General features: G+C 44.3%; 1 protein-coding gene and 1 long non-coding RNA gene across 22 annotated transcripts in view; one reads left to right on the top strand and one right to left on the bottom strand.

Annotated features, from left to right (window-relative positions):
* RBFOX1 (RNA binding fox-1 homolog 1) overlaps window positions 1–16,814 on the bottom strand; it is a 2,636,561-nt gene that overhangs the window by 2,218,031 nt on the left and 401,716 nt on the right. The window lies entirely within an intron of this gene.
* The window catches only part of LOC120372965, a 55,422-nt gene that overhangs the window by 4,230 nt on the left and 34,378 nt on the right, over window positions 1–16,814 (top strand). For 2 of the 7 annotated variants that reach the window (XR_005585295.1, XR_005585297.1), the window contains one exon: window positions 2,507–2,751. The exons of 2 other annotated variants lie outside the window; for them this stretch is intronic. This is a non-coding gene — a long non-coding RNA (uncharacterized LOC120372965). Of the gene's footprint in view, window positions 1–2,506; window positions 2,761–16,814 lie in introns of all 7 variants that reach the window. 3 more of the 7 variants (XR_005585300.1, XR_005585299.1, XR_005585296.1) reach the window with 2 other exon arrangements.

Raw genomic sequence — 16,814 nt, 5'->3', positions numbered from 1 at the left:
AAGAGAAATGTTGTTGGCAAGCTCCATTCAGATGCAGTTATTAGCAACATTGACAACTGAAAGGAATATCAACAAAAGCAGAGGGATAAGGAGCTGTGATGCAGTGAGCTTACAAGGACAGAGCAGTGGTGGGGAGAGACAGCAAACTGCCACCACTTTGCATGGGGAGCGTGGCATCAGCCCCTCACAGCATCTTTATCAGCAGTAATCACTGCACAAGTAAATTACATTACCCTCCAGTTATTTTACTGCACCTTCTCACTACTCTCCTCCTCCTCAACCTGTTTACTGGGACTGAAATCATCCCAGTGAATTGCCATCCCGATTTAAGTCTACTTTGGAAACTTTTTTTATTGTCCTTTCCACAGCATTCAATCATTTGTCATCGCTACTCTAATTACTCACCTAACTGGGGAAAATTCTCACATATGCTGATAATTTAGGGAGACAAAACCAATCACATCTGTTAGCACAGTCAGGCCAGTCAGCCTATCAACTGACAGTCATGTGAAGACTTGAGGCGGGGAGGATCAGGGAGGAGAAAAATTGTCAGCTAGCTCATAATTCAAGGGGCCAAAGGAAGCTGATGTGCTAGGAGTAAGGGCTTGGCTACACTCGAAACTTCAAAGCGCTGCCGCGGGAGCGCTGCCGCAGCAGCGCTTTGAAGTGTGAGTGTGGCCGCAGCGCAGCTCTCCCAGCGCTGCACGTACTCCACCTCCCCGTGGGGATTAGCTTACAGCGCTGGGAGCCGCACTCCCAGCGCTGCAGCACTGTTTACACTGGCGCTTTACAGCGCTGTATCTTGCAGCGCTCAGGGGGGTGTTTTTTTCACACCCCTGAGCGAGAAAATTGCAGCGCTGTAAAGCGCCAGTGTAGCCAAGGCCTAAGCCTCTTCTGCCATTGGCTGACAAGTCATCACCCAAGTGATTTACAGGTCTCTCAGACACATTGTTGCTTTTGGCGAACCAGAATTCACTGGTAAATAGCACCTAATATAACCCAGTCTCTATAGTTTCTTGAGTCCAGTCTCATTACAATTCCTGAATGCCACAGGTTTTTTCCATTATATAAAGAGATACTTATTACTGACTTGCCCAAGATCACATAGGAAATCTGTGGAAGAGCCAGGAATTGATGCAGGATATCCTAAATCCCCATCCAGAGTCTTAACAACAAGACCATCTCTTTTTTCTCATCCCTCGGATCCATGATATTATAATCTTATTCGAGAGGCAGAGCTGAAGAGTCCAGTCCCAAAGAGAACATTGAGCTTAGAAGCGAATTTAGTTACTCTAACAAACCAGACATATTGTTACCAGTAATGCTTTTGGTCTTGAGGAGAAAGTAGGGTTACCGAGCGTCCAGTTTTCGACCAGAATGCACAGTCAAAAAGGGACCCTGGAGGCTTTGGTCAGCACCTCTCACCGGACCATTAAAAGTTCAGTCAGCACTGCAGTGGGGCTGGCAAGCTCCCTGCCTGCACTGGCTCCACGCGACTCTGGAAGTGACCGCCGTGTCCAGCTCCTAGGAGCAGGGGCAGCCAAGGAGGTCTCTGCACACTGCCCCTACCCCAAGGGCTGGCTCCGCAGCTCCCATTGGCCAGGAACCACAGCGAATGGGAGCTGGAAGGACAGTGCCTGTGGGCACAGGCAGCGCGCAGAGCCACCTGGCCACCCCTCTGCCTAGGAGCCAAACATGCCGGTCACTTCCAGGAGTTGCGTGAAGCCAGCCTATGTAGGGAGCCTGCCTTAGCCCTACTCTTCTGCCAACCGGGAGCACCTGAGGTAAGCGCCACATGGCGCCCAAACCATATCCTAACCCCCGGCCCCACGTCAGAACCCCCTCCCACACTCTAACTCCCTCCCAGAGCCCACATCTCAGCCTCCTGCCCCAACTTGAGCCCCCTCATGCATCCAAACTCCCTCCTGGAACCCGCACCCCAACCCCAGCCCTGAGCCCCCTCACGCAACCTGAATCCCTCATTTCTGGCCCCACCCAGAGCCTGCACCCCCAGCTAAAGCCCACACCCCTCCCACACCCAACCCCCTGCCCCAGACTGGTGAAAGTGAGTTAGGGTGGGGGACAGCGAGTGACAGAGAGAGGGGGGACGGAGTGGGTGGGGACGGGGCCTTGGAGAAGGGACAGGGAAGGGGCGGGGCAAGGGTGTTCAGTTTTGTGCAATTAGAAAGTTGGCAATCCTAGAGGAGAGAAGGGAAAAAACTGCCATTATAAAGGCAATGTTTAATCAACCATTTCTTGAAGGATCATTAAACGTGTCATTGTTATTGAATGGTCTTGTGCCAACATCCATGACATCACTGTAAAGACAGCAACAGCTTGAGCAAAATGAGCCTTACAGGAAGAGTAAAGTAGTACATCCTGAATTTAGCAGCTCTCAGCATAATATAATACTCAGCATCTTTATAGGCAGAGCACTTTACAAACAAGGGATTAAATCCAGAATACCCCTGTGAAGTAGGTAAATAGTATTCTTCCCATATCTCAGATGGGAACATGGAAGGACAGCATTTTGTTCAAGGTCTAAGTAAACCTATGATTGACTCAAGAACAGAACCAAGGTTTGCTGATTCCCATCCTGTACTTTAGCCATAAGTCAATCCACAGAGTGTGCCCATTTTCAAGTATCTAGTAGCAGAGGAAGATCACAGGGGAAAAAGAACTTGGAGGAGCTACGGAGTACTAATCAGAGAAGACAATGAACATGACACTGCTGGCCATGACACTAGAAAGGTACATAAAGTATGTATGGATTTCTCCACACTTCTAAACATAGTCGAGTTACTTATTGAAACTAAAATGTGCTGTAACAATAATTTCTACAAGTTATACATCAGTATTATCCAAAAAGTACATGCAAAGAAAATTTTATTGTATCGGTTATTTGCAAACAGTTCATTTCAGCAGTTCCCCTTCTCATTCTTAGTGGCATAGGATTGGTCACCTAAAACACAAATTAGTATTTTTACTGCCTGACTGAACAATTGTAAACAAGATAACGAATGACAAATAAGGAGTATCACCCTTCTGGTATGTCTTTTCAGCTGAATAATCATTTGTGGTATTTTCAGGATTTATAAACTCTCATGAATACCACCTGAATCAAACTCAGTGCTTTCCTTTGACAAAAAATTAGTAACTTTTTCTGTGATAGCCAGCCAGTTCTTCTATAACATATGTTGAGACCATAATCAATTAACTGAACTCAACTCAACAATGTTTGAGCTGAGCAGCAATCAATAATTAATTTTATGCCATATACTCTACATTCAAAGCTATTGGTCTCTCAGAAGTAACTGACTTAAAAATTGTTAATTATCAGACATACTTTTATTAGTATTCCAAAGTGTGTTTAGTCTTGCAAATATATATATATATATATATATATATATATATATATATATATATATATATATTATTCAGCACAGTAGGAAATCCTGAGGAAGCAGATAGCATCTTACCAATACTGGTAAAGGGGCTGATCCAAATCTCAAATGACTCCCTCTGGCTTCTGTAGTCTTTGAGGCAGGTCCTAATTGCCTAACATCACTACAAAAACAATTGTGAAATTCAATCTCTGATAATAAGGAGTAATTCAAGAAATAATGGTTCTGGACCACCGCCTGATCATACAAGTACATATGCATGTTAGTATTATTAATTATTTGTACTACCCAAGGCCCAGTCAGGCTCATTGTGGTAGGATCAGCCATTTTCAAACTTTTTGTATTGGTGACCCCTTTCACACAGCAAGCCTCTCAGTGTGACACCCCTCCCTTTTAAATTAAAAACAGGGTGGTTAATTTAATGGGGACTCAGGGTCGTCAGCCCCACAAACCTGACAGCTCACAACCCCCATGTAACCATCTTGCATCCCCCTGAGGGGTCACAACCCTCATTTTGGGAACCCCTGTGCTAGGTGCTGTAAAAGCACATGGGAGGGGAGGCGGGGGGGGAACAGTCCATGCCCTAATTTCATTAAGCCAATACATGGTATTAATGTTGGCATCAGAGATGACCTGTGCCTGCCAATGGGGGGCGGGGGGTGCGGAGGGAAGAGGCAGAGTAAGGACAGTGTCTTCAGAAGACATTACTGAACATGCTCAATCCATGTGAGCAAGCCCAGTACAAGCCAAGCAGCAAATGTGGGGGCAGGAGAGCATGTCACCTCTAGTTGGTATTAAGAGCTCTTCCTTACCAAATGATTGGTATTAGTGTGCAATATTGTGGCTTATTTGGAGATGGACTTCACGGATTTCATAGGATTGTTTATCTAGAAAAAAAGGAGACAGATAAATAGAGCAAAAGTTACCAACTTGTGTCTGTGAAATTTTTATCTCCTATTCTTACAGAGGCTCTGCAGTCTTTATTTTGGGTCTCAAATGTTTATTCTATTACCTGGGTCTGCTGCAGGTTTAAAAATCTAGGCAAGAAGAGTATGGTACTCAGCAAGCCACCTCATCTCCAATTTGCTGCTGTTGTGCTTTTTGTTTTTTTTCCCATTAGTGCTACCCTGTGTTTATCCAGGGGAGGAATTCATTTTGAATTGCACTTGGGACCCTTTTCATAAAGGGAATAATTATCATTGCATGGCAGTAATTTAAACTAGTATGTGATAAAGCACTTTACACTTTGTTTATGAGTCATCACATTTTCTCTAAACTGATCCACAATGGGGGTCCTGTCATTATGCCTGAAAGGAGCATGCCATTTCAAAATATAGTGAAGTCAGCAGGAAAATGGGCACAAGTGATACTGAGCACATTATGTGTACTAATAAAAATAAAATTAGAAAACAAAAGTGTGGCAACATATGCTTTTATCAGTTCTGCAAGTCCTGCAAATTTCTCAGGTGCTCTCTAAAGCAATGTTGTTGACATAGCAACTACTACATTAAAAGTAAGTGCTCCCACCAAGTTTTGCTCAAAGCTCAATTAACATTTTTCAACTATTCTGACCTCTTTGTCCTGGAAATCTCAGGAGATCAGGCTCTTTCCCCCAAGATTCCCTGTAGATCTTTGTTTTGACTAAGGTAGAAATACCTTGAAATACCCATGCCATAATATTGAGCATTTCTGCTTCAAATGCTGGACCAAAATGATCAGAAGCACGTGTGAGGCTTCACTTTCAGACCTATTAATCAGTTTTTATTTTAAGCTTTCAAAAAGACAGTTTACTTTGGTTTGAAGTTCAGGTCAGCTCTGACATTTGTATTTGTTGGTTTTGATTTATAAGTTGTCCTCTTCATGGACCGTGCAATGTCAAATGCATCATTGTATTAAAAATATCTACCAAAAATAAATAAATAAATATCAGTCACCAGCACACCAATAGCACTTCCCACAAGAGTGGGTTTTTGCCAGCTTTCATGCAGCAAACTATACATTGCTAGAGGTAGCATCCAACCAATGAGCTAGATTACGAATCTGGGCATCATTTGGTGCAAACACCACCATGAATATGATTTTCAAAACTGCCTAAGGAATCTGGATACCCAACTGAGTGACTTTGAAATGTGTAGCCTGTATATAGTGCATTAACCTCATCATTTGAAAAAATATTCCACCAGCACAAAGTCAGATGGGGAAAACCCCATCCTTGGTAACAGCAGAACAGGTGATGCAAAATACAACCTTTCTGAACTAGAACTCAGATCCATCAACGCTAATGAGGAGTACTGATGTGTTTTTAAATTGTGAATGATACAGACTAAGCTCATCTCACCCCAATAGTTAGGAGGAATCCTAGTCATGCGCACAAGAGACCATTTCCTTATACATCAATAAAAAGCGGGTTAACCAGCAGAAAGTTTGAGAAGTTATGCAGGGTTTGTGGTCTGTGGTCATGACACCATGAGCTCTTTGTGGCAATGACTGTCTTTTTGTTCTGTTTGTACATTACCTAGCACAATGGGCTCCTCACCCATGACTGGGGCTCCTAGGTGCTATGATAATACAAATAATAGGTAATGATAATATGGGCACATTGAATGACCAATCCAGAACCATGGCTGTACATCAGGCCCTCTTCCTAACCCTGGTAATACTAATACCAGTTATGACAACATGTGTCTACACCCAAGCCACCATTTTTAAGAGTCTGACTTGAGAAGTCTCTCAGCTGCACCAGTGGGGCAGCCATGAGGATGCCACCATTCACTGGATGCTGAAAAATCATATGAGGTTTAAATATCATCCCGGTTTGTTGCCTCCTTCCAAGACTGACTGAGGGTAGTGATGCAAAGAGATATAAAAGCAGCTCTCAGAATTGAGAGACACTCCCTTATTTGGAACAGGCAGGACACAAGATAGCTGAAGGACAGGGACTCCTACCACACAGCGGGATCAGAAATGAACGATCAAAGTCTAGCTATGAAGAGTTTTTCCTAGTTAAGGTTTACGGATGACTTAATTTTCCTCTCCCCTTTTCCTAACAACCTAAGAATAAAGCAGCTTCACAGGACATTCTTTGCAAAGAGCAAGTTTTCTGTTTAGTAAGCTAGCCTATTCTCTGCCCTATTAATTTTTATTTAGTTAGTTATTACCTAATTAACGGATGCCTGACTGTTATAACTAGTGACACTGTTCCAGTCTAGAAAAGCAGGATCATTTACCATTGCTTCATGTGCAGAAGCAGGTAACAGAGAAGAGGTCAGAGAATAAAGTCTTTTGTGTGAATGGCTAGAATCAAGAAAATGACTCAGGATCTCCAGGATGAACTCACAAAAATCACCGTGTTGAGAGGACGTGAAAAAAGCACAGTGCAAGGAAGCAGAGCAATGAAACTATTACAGAGCCAGCCAACAAAGCGTTTCATACACAAATATTTCATCCAAGTGACTTTGCCCTAGTCAGTTTATTCAACTACTCTCTGCTAAGCAGGTCTCACTGAGAGTTGTTAGCATACAGACTTTGTATAAATATTCATCTAGTTGGAATAGAATTTATCGGCTAAAAGATGTAATTCTTTCTACTGCCTACCTGGATTTCAGTGTTTAAATAGTTTGATGAGTTTATGGATTGTCCATTTACTCCAATATCTTGCCTTCAATCTCATTATCCAAGCAATTTATATACATAATAAAATGCTGTAGTCTTGACACTGATCCTTGCAAAGTTTTACATTTGCATTAATTTTACTTCCTAGGTTTTAATTGAACAGAGTATATTTTGTCGCTAGGGAAATAAAATGTTAGTCTTCTATCCAAGAGCCATGTGGCTTTATTAGAAATTACATTAGTTTCTCATTAAGCAACAATAATAATGTATAGGTGGGATCAATAAAATTACATTGCCCTAAGGTGTAGATTAGTTTGGTTCAATTATAGTCTTACATGGGTCAACGACTCCAAGATTCAGTATTAACAAAAAAGTGCTGGGACATGCATAAGAAATGTCTTTTATTTTCAACTAAAAGTAATATAGATTCTGCTTATAATGAAATAAAGGCAAATGCTGTGGCACAGTACTGGAAACTGCATTTAGATTTGCTCAACTTGTTTTTAATGAGAAAATCTGCTTCCTTTACAGAAAAGTTAAATAGCTGTGGATAGGGAGATGTGCACTGATTCATCAAATATTTAGATTTCTTTAAACATTAGAGTTACCCATCTACCCGTGAAATAAATGACTACAGAATAGTCAAACTATTTTAATTCCCCTAAAAGTTGCTGTATTTTCAGACCAAAATAAAAATGTTATTGAAATGCTGCCTTTTTTTTGTTGTTGTTGTTAATTGCAAGTTGGTAGAAATCAGATGATGGACTAAAACTCTCATCACAGCAAGTGTTATTGCAACAGCATATGAATGGTCCCTGCATGAGATCAGGGACCCGTTATGGTAGGTGATGAACGCGCGCACACACAAAAAAGAGAGATTACCATCTAAACAGACAAAACAAACAAGTGGGAAGAAGGTAGTAGTATTATTCCCACTAACTGAGACACAGAGACTTTAATGACTTTCCCAAGTGCTCTCAGTCTGTATGAAATAGTCAGGAACTGAACATAGTTCTCTTTAATCCCAGTCCAGTGACTTAACCACAAACCAATATTGTCTTCTACTTTAAGCATTTCCAAGTGCAAAAATAAAGACATTTATTAGTTTCCAAAGGCTTAACATTTGGCCCCCTAGTAAAGTTTTCTACTTAAGTTAATAGAGCTCATTTTTCTTTTGATATTTATCCCTAACTCTTTTTATTTCAGTGTAAGTACTATTTTCTGTGTCAATGATCCACTCTAGATCTCTGCATCACAAGAGATGACAAGATTGTCCACAAAACTCAGTGAATGCATATACCTTTTTCACTATGGCATTTCACGATCTACCAGGGTCTCTTAAGTGTGTCACTAATCACAGAAATGTAGGACTGAAAGGGACCTTAAGAAGTCAGACTCCAGCAGCCCCCTATGCTCAGGCAGGACCAATATCATACCTGACAGGTATTTGTCCAACCTGTTCTTAAAAACCTCCAATGACATTTCACAGCCCCCCTTGGCAACCTATCCCAGAGCTTAACTATTCTTATTGTTAGAAAGAATTTTCCTAATATCTAACCTAGATCTGACTTTCTGCAGAATAAGCCCATTACTTCTTGTCCTACTTTCAGGACATGGACATGACATGGAGCACAACTGATAATCATCCTCTTTGTAACAGTCCTTATATATTTGAAGACTCCGCTTATTTGTTGCTCTCCTCTAGACTCTCTCTCTCTTTCTCTTTAGAATCTGCCATTCTAAACTGAAGGACAGAATGGACAGAGACTTGGCACCCACTATTACTGATCAGTATGATGCGTTGTTCACCAAGTATCTTGTTTTTTTCATGCCAGTTTATGCTGCTTGTTCATGGTATTGACCCAAACCTTTTTCCTACTCGGGGTCTTCTTAGAGGACTTCATAGCTATCCAAGAAAAGGGTGTGGAGGGGTGCAATGTCAATATCTTTTATTCTCCATTACAGGCTCCATCTGGAACGGTCCCAGCCACTCACTTTATAAGACCTTTCCATTCTTCAGAAGAGACCGGTGGTCACAGCCACCCTGCAAATATCCAACCTTCCTCCTTCATCTGCTCCTCTCCAGCCTTCCCTTGAACTTCCCCCTTTTATCTTCCTCCCCATGTAGTCTTTCTTGACCAAGGTACAACAGCAATCTTGAGCATAGCCCAGTAGCCAACAATGCTTCTAAATATTGTTTCAACCATTACATTGGATAGATATGATGACGTGCCACTTCCTCTGGAATATAAGAAAGGGCAAACCAGGGGGAAATGTAATAGGAGCCAAACATAATTAACCTTCCCAGATTTGAAGGCTCAGCTACCAGCATGCTGGAAAAGAGTCATATAAGAAGGTTATTCCACACCACCACAGAGCTTTACTGTGACAAGGAAGTCATGGAGGAAGCTATTTTTGGAAGCGGTTGAACTTCCACTTCCATAGGTGGCAGGTTTGTATAATTTTTGGTGGTGCCCAAAATGGTGGTGCCCCCCCCTGCTCCCGCCCTGTAAGCCGATATAAAATGAAGCTACAACGCGTCAGTGCCACAAGATTACAAGGCTGGAGAAGGGGTAGGGGGTTCCAGGGGCCAGTCAAGGGACAAGGAGCAGGGTGGGTTGGATGGGGCAGAGGTTCGGAGGGGCAGTCAGGGGACAGGCAGCAATTGGATAGGCATGGGAGTCCAGGGGGTTTATCAGGGGACAGGTAGGGGGTGGGGTCCTGGGGGGCAGTTGCGGGGGGGCGCAGGCGGGGGCCGGTGGGGACCAGGGGAAGGGAGGCTTAGATAGGGGCTGGGGTCCCAAGGGGCAGTTAGGGGCAGTTGTCTCGGGAGTCGGTAATCGGGGGACAAGGACCAGTGGTGCTTAGATAGGGGGTGGGGGTCCTCGGAGGCAGCTGGGGCAGTGGTCTGGGGAGGGGGCAATCAGCGGCCAGGGGCTGAGATTCAAAGGGCTCTGAGCTGCCCGCTGCGGCGGGGAGCCCAGAGCCCTTTAAATCCCAGCCGCGGCTGGGAATCAGAGGGCTCTGGGCTGCCTGCAACCGCGGGGAGCCCAGAGCCCTCTGATTCCCGGCCGCGGCTAGGATTTAAAGGGCTCTGGGCTCCCCGCGGTTCCGGCCAGCCCAGAGCCCTCTGATTCCCAGCCGCGGCTGGGATTTCAAAAGGCTCTGGGCTCCCCACGCTTGCAGGCAGCCCAGAGCCCTCTGATTCCCAGCCGCGGCTGAGATTTAAAGGCTCTGGGCTCCCGCGGTTGCAGGCAGCCCGAGCCCTCTGATTCCCAGCGCGGCTGGGATTTAAAAGGCTCTGGGCTCCCCGCAGCAGCGGGCAGCCCAGAGCCCTCTGATTCCCAGCCGCGGCTGAGATTTAAAAGGCTCTGGGCTCCCTGCCGCAGCGGGCAGCCCAGAGCCCTCTGATTCCCAGCCGCGGCTGAGATTTAAAGGGCTCTGGGCTCCCTGCGTTTGCAGGCAGCCCAGAGCCCTCTGATTCCCGGCCGCGGCTGGGATTTAAAAGGCTCTGGGCTCCCCGCCGCAGCGGGCAGCCTAGAGCCCTCTGAGTCCCCGCCGCGGCTGGGATTTAAAGGGGCGAAACCTAGCTCCAAATATTGGTGGAGCAGAGCCCCTGATTGTGAATATTCCTGGGGCTTTAGCTCCACGAGCCCATATAAGTTGGCGCCCATGTCCACTTCTCTCAGGGCAAGGAATTATGGCCAAAGACCTCCTGAGTTTTTCCACAGCGTGGTTCAGATGTGTGTTACTTTTTGTCTTCCTTTGACATTGTTTCTTTAATCAAAAATTATCCAGATTTTTATCATCAGCTGCTTCCTAAATTAAACGTTTGCCCCTGCTTTATCATCATATAACATGCAATATCTGACATTATTTCACTCTTATATTATAAGCCTGCATTTTGTAAAGATAGTGCACAAGTACAATATTCCTATCATATCACCTAGTTATCAATTTCATTTCAATAAAATGTGCAAGCCTGATATAGTACCAAATGGGAAAGTCCATCTTTAAAGAGAAGGACTAGGCTTACTCGCATCTCCACCAATCTTTAAAGTAGGGCTGGGTGATCCTGAAGGAAAACAAACATGGGGAATTAATAAAAACAGAGAATTTGACCTAGTGGATCAATTCATCTGTCTAACAGTTCATCTGTCCAGTACTGCCTGCAGCTTCTGTGCAAGCTCCCAGCCAATTATACAATGCTGCACATGGACGAAAAGTTCCTCTCACCTCTACAATGCATGCTCTGAAGCATGAGATTGAACAGTGAAAGCACATACAGAAATACATTTTTTTAAATCAGCATAGAGTGTACATATCACCTTTACTGCCACAACAACAAACCCGGTTGACCACTATCTTTGTAATGGATGTATTCCAAACTGCATGGAGAAGCTGTTACTGTATTTGTAACACTAGTATCATTAATACTGTACCTGAGCATTTGCAATGGGGGAATTGTTAAAGGGGCTTGGGGTGGCATTGTATAGATGCAGATTGATCCTGTACTTCATATCTGAGCCTAGGTACAATCCAAATTATGTTTTTCTTTGCCAGATTTTAGATTCTACCCTCAGGCCTTTTTCAGACCTCACTCCAAATAGGATGAGCATATCCATGGTGGCAGAAGAATCAGTTTGAGCTGCAGTGCTCAGTACTTCTGAAGCAACAGCAATAATTGATTTTTTTTATTACTTGGGCTCCTATACATACACACACACATTTATACATGTAAACTTCTATAAGAGGCCTGTAATAGGCAGACAATGTTTGCCTGAAACCCCCACTTATTTGCAGATTATCTTCTTGCTGGGGAAGAGGAAGTGGGTTTTGCCGACTCACTGAGGAACTCTGCAGAAGTTTCAGGAATAATACTGGTTTCTTTATCCTGCTTATGTTCCCTGCTCAGTGTTAGATGGAAGAGACTTTCTGGGATTCTTTACCACTGTCACATAACAAACACCTCAATTTCCTGTCTAAACACCTCTAGATAGTTGCTTTTTTAAAAATCCTATCTAACCATCCCAAAACACTGGGGTACTTAGCATCTAAATCAGTAGCTGAAAGTTGGGGCTTGAGCACACCTTTATCTCAGACATGTTACAAAATAAGCATAAAGGCTTTCATGAGAATGACACACATGTTCACAAGGAGTTAAGCAGATGCCTGCTTGAGCACCTCAAAACAGTTTGGTTATTAGCAAAAAGGGAGAGGAAGCTTAAGTCATCATGATCATTCAGGGCTGTATTCTAATTCCTTTGCTCAAGTTGGGTAGTAACTTTACTATTTGAGTAGTTCCTTTGCTTTCAATGGTATATAATACTAGTGAATATGAATAAGAGCATCAGAATCTGTCTCTTAGGAAGAAAAACTAAGATTAACTTGCTTTAAATAGAGCTGTCTGGGAAAACAAGTTAATTTGTGCAGGACATTTTGAAGTGTTTGCCCTCATTTAAAAGAAGAATTACCTATCAATATAGAACAGTAGGTAGATAACAAAATAGACAATTGAACTACAAAGAAGTTACATCTGTGAGTGAATGAATGAGACAGGAAAACATTTTGTATTGTGGCTAGGGGTAGCAGCAGCAGCAAACCCCCATACCACAGTACTTCTCCCACAAATAGGAGATACTTGTCTTATACAGAAAGAAGCCTTCATTTAGGAAAGAGCCTAGATTATTTATTTAAGAGAACCAGTACAAGGTCAGATCTGTTCACAAAGGTTCTCAAACCCTCAGGCTCCCTGCTCAAAATACACTTCACTACACAAACAAAAGTTCATACACTTGGTGAACTCCTTCAGGCACTGGAGAGCAACACTCCCCACAGCAGCACTGCAGTTGTAACACTAGAAACAAGTAGAATGAAGCACCTCCCCCCTTATACAGACAATAGCACCGGCCTTACTTGTAAGCTGTTTGGCTGCTCTCAGTTCTTTTTCCTCATTAGCAGGATGTGTAGTTTCTAATTATCCACTTAACAAGACTCACCTGCCAAACAAACCCTGCTTATTTCCTGCTTCTGCTGACTAAATGGGCATAGTGAAACAAGGAGAAGTGGAGAGCCCAAGAGAAATCCTCTTCTGAAGGCCCAGTAACCTTCTCACCATGAGAGATAATCCACTAAAGTGAATTGGAGTTATCTGAGCATTATAGGAGAAAAATAATCCACTAAACTCTGTCAATGTGTTGCCTGCTCTCAGAAGGGAAACACTGACAAGCAATGTTTATTATATTAACTCCTTGTTGCTGTATTTTATACACTCACATCTATGCTTAGAGGCAAGGCTCAGTAATTAATTCTAAATCTGATGGGGTTTTATTTTCTCTTTGTTGCTGGGATACAGGGAAAACTTCACCTTTTTTTCTTTTAAAGCCCCAGGTTTCATTATCAGTGCTCTACTATGTACATTATCTGAATATATTTTTGCAGCCATTCCAAAAGTTTGCTTCAGTATCCCTAGGTATATTTAGAGTGCCCAGTTGGACTGTTATTTCCTCAGGAATGAAATGCCTTCCTAAATTTGGCTAAAGGATAAATAGAAAAGATTAAAAGCACACAGATACACACACACACACACACACAAACTACCATGCTAAAGACACAAAAAAGGTTGCAAATTAATATAATGAAAACTAGCCACCAGAGAATTGGGAAGAAAGTGTTTCCTTAAAAAAAAGTGGATGATTGGTTTTCAAAAAACATAAGAGCTACCCATAGTACTTCTGCAACAGGCATGCATGCAGATTCTCACACACGATGCAAGAACTGGATTTAGTACAATATTAAGCCTAGTAAACCCAAACAATGCAGGTAAGGATGTGTGAGTTTTACCTCTGCAAAGTGTGGGAATCATTCTGATGCATGCAGAGCTTTTTGTGCACCCTTATGCATATGAAGATGTGCACGTGCAAAAGTATATATGCCCAGGTGACTGAAAATCAAGCCCTTAAAGCAGGTGATCATATTTTGAAGAATGTCCATTGCAGGGAAAGCCCAAAATAATGCAGAGGAAAGGAAATGCAGGGACCCAGTGTGATTATGTGGGAATTCCTGGACAAGACTCTCCAGAAAAAATGTTCACCACCCACACTGGAAAATGGTGGGTGGGTGGAGACAGTGAGAGTTCAAATGAGTCCTTAACAAATACCACCTAGAAAACTTTGTGGTGTTGTACTGTCTGATCTTAGCCTTTAGATCTGCTATGACAAGAGGGAACAGTCACTGAGACAGCTGGAGGGGGTTTCCTAGCAAACAAAATACAATGAAATTAAAGTGAAAATTCTTTTCTGTAGCATTACTGACCGAGGATTTTCAACAGCTGCAGCCATCACTTACTATCCACTCCACAGACACTAAGGCCTGGTCTACACTAGGACTTTAATTCGAATTTAGCAGCGTTAATTCGAATTAACCGCGCACCCGTCCACACCACGAAGCCATTTAATTCGACCTAGAGGGCTCTTTAGTTCGAATTCTGTACTCCTCCCCGACGAGGGGAGTAGCGCTAAATTCGACATGGCTATGTTGAATTAGGCTAGGTGTGGATGCAAATCGAACTTAGTAGCTCCGGGAGCTATCCCACAGTGCACCACTCTGTTGACGCTCTGGACAGCAGTCCGAGCTTCGATGTTCTGACCAGCCACACAGGAAAAGCCCCGGGAAAATTTGAATTCCTTTTCCTGTCTGGACAGTTTGAATCTCATTTCGTGGTTGGACATCGGGGCGAGCTCAGCAACACCGACAGCAATGCAGAGCTCTCCAGCAGAGGAGTTCATGTAATCTCTGAATAGAAAGAGGGACCCAGCATAGACTGACCAGGAAGTCTTGGATCTGATCGGTGTGTGGGGCAAGGAGTCTGTGCTTCGGAGCTGCGCTCCAAAAAACAGAATGCAAAGACCTACGAGAAGGTCTCCAAAGCCATGAGAGACAGAGGATACAGGCGGGATGTAACGCAGCGCCGCGTGAAAATCAAGGACCCCAGACAAGGCGACCAAAAAATCAAAGCGGCAAATGGACGCTATGGAGCCTGCCACCACTGCCCCACCAGTGACCATGGACTCTGACGATGGGACAGTGTCGACGGCCAGTTCCTCGGTGATGTTCGCGGACGGGGAAGATGAGGAAGGGTTTGTGGAGGACGAGGCAGGCGACAGCGCTTACAACGCTGGTTTCCCCGACAGCCAGGATCTCTTCATCACCGTCACGGAGATCCCCTACCAACCCTCCCTGGCCGTTAACCCGGACCCTGAATCAGGGGAAGGAGCAGTCGGTAAGTGCTTTAAACATGTAAACTTTTATTCTTAATATAACAGGAATCTGAAGTATGTGAAATGGAGGTCTCTCTATATATGGGGATAGAACAGAAATCCTCCTGGGAGATCTCAACGAAGCTCTCCTGGAGGTAATTGAAAAGCCTCCGCAGGAGGTTCCTGGGGAGAGCTGCCTTATTGGGTGCTCCGTGGTAGCACACTTTTCCGTGCCAGGCTTTCATGAGGTACTCAGGGAGCATTGCCTCCCCGAGCACGGCTGCATAGGGCCCTGGTTTGTGCTGGCTTTCACACAGCATGCGCTGTCTATCTCCTTCAGTGACCGTCCTCAGGGTGATCTCACTCGGAGACTCCTGCATCTAATTAGGGGAATTACTGTAATGTTATGCCTGGTCCAAAGTATTTTAAAAAAATCTCCGGACAGACGGCGTAGCAGAGACTCAGCACGCTGCTGCGTGACAAGCGTAACGGAAAGCCAAAGAATCAAGTGGACGCTCATGGAGGGAGGGGGGACTGAGGACGCAAGGTATCCCACAGTTCCTGCTGTTTCCGAAAAGCATTTGCATTCTTGGCTGAGCTCCAAATGCTTTTAGGGTCAAACACAGTGTCCGCGGTGGGTCAGGGCATAGCTCGGCAATTTATGCACCCCCCCACCCACCCCCAGAAGTGAAAGGGAAAACAATCCTCTGTTGACTCTTTTACATGTCACCCTATCTTTACTGAATGCTGCAGATAGATGCGATGCTGCAGCACTCAACACCAATATCCTTGCTCCCCCCCCCCGCCATGGGTGGCTGACGGTACAATATGACTGATATCCATCATCATCATCAGCCTATTGGCACATGGGGCAGTGCAAAAGGACTGGTAACCATGCCGACTAGCATCCGTTAGGTCGATCAAGGGCGCCTGCTCCTAATTTTTCCTGGTAGATGGTGCAGTATGGCTGGTAACCGTCCTCATCATAGCAACAGGGGGCTGAGCTGCATCAGCCCCCACCCTTCATGTGTAAAGAAAAGATTCAATTGCCCCTGGACTAGCAGAGGGATGCTGGGCTCCTGTCCTCCACACTCCTTAATGTCCTGTCTGGACTACCATAGCAGCTGGAGGCTGCCTTCCACTCATTTCTCACTAACAAGTCACTGTGTCTTATTCCTGCATTCTTTATTACTTCATCACACAAGTGGGGGGACACTGCTATGGTAGCCCAGGAAGGCTGGGGGAAGAACGGAATGAACAGGTGGGGTTGTTGCAGGAGCACCCCCTGTGAAAGCATACAGCTCATAATTTATGCAGGATCTGACACAGAGCAGCTGTGCTCTCTGGTTCTCTGATACAGTGGTTCTCTAGTACACTTGCCCATATTCTAGGCAGGACTGATTCTATTTTTAGATACCAAAAAGGAGGGATTGACTCAGGGAGTCATTCCCAATTTTAACTTTGCGCCCTGGCTGATCTCAGCCAGGGGCACTTATGACAGCAGCAAATGGTGCAGTGCAAAAGGACTGGTAACCATGAT

This window comes from Mauremys reevesii, linkage group 10, assembly GCF_016161935.1.
Source record: "Mauremys reevesii isolate NIE-2019 linkage group 10, ASM1616193v1, whole genome shotgun sequence".
In the NCBI taxonomy this organism is placed as follows: domain Eukaryota; kingdom Metazoa; phylum Chordata; order Testudines; family Geoemydidae; genus Mauremys; species Mauremys reevesii.
The sequence above is the reverse complement of the archived record's forward strand: the minus strand, read 5'-3'. Positions and strand labels throughout refer to the sequence as shown.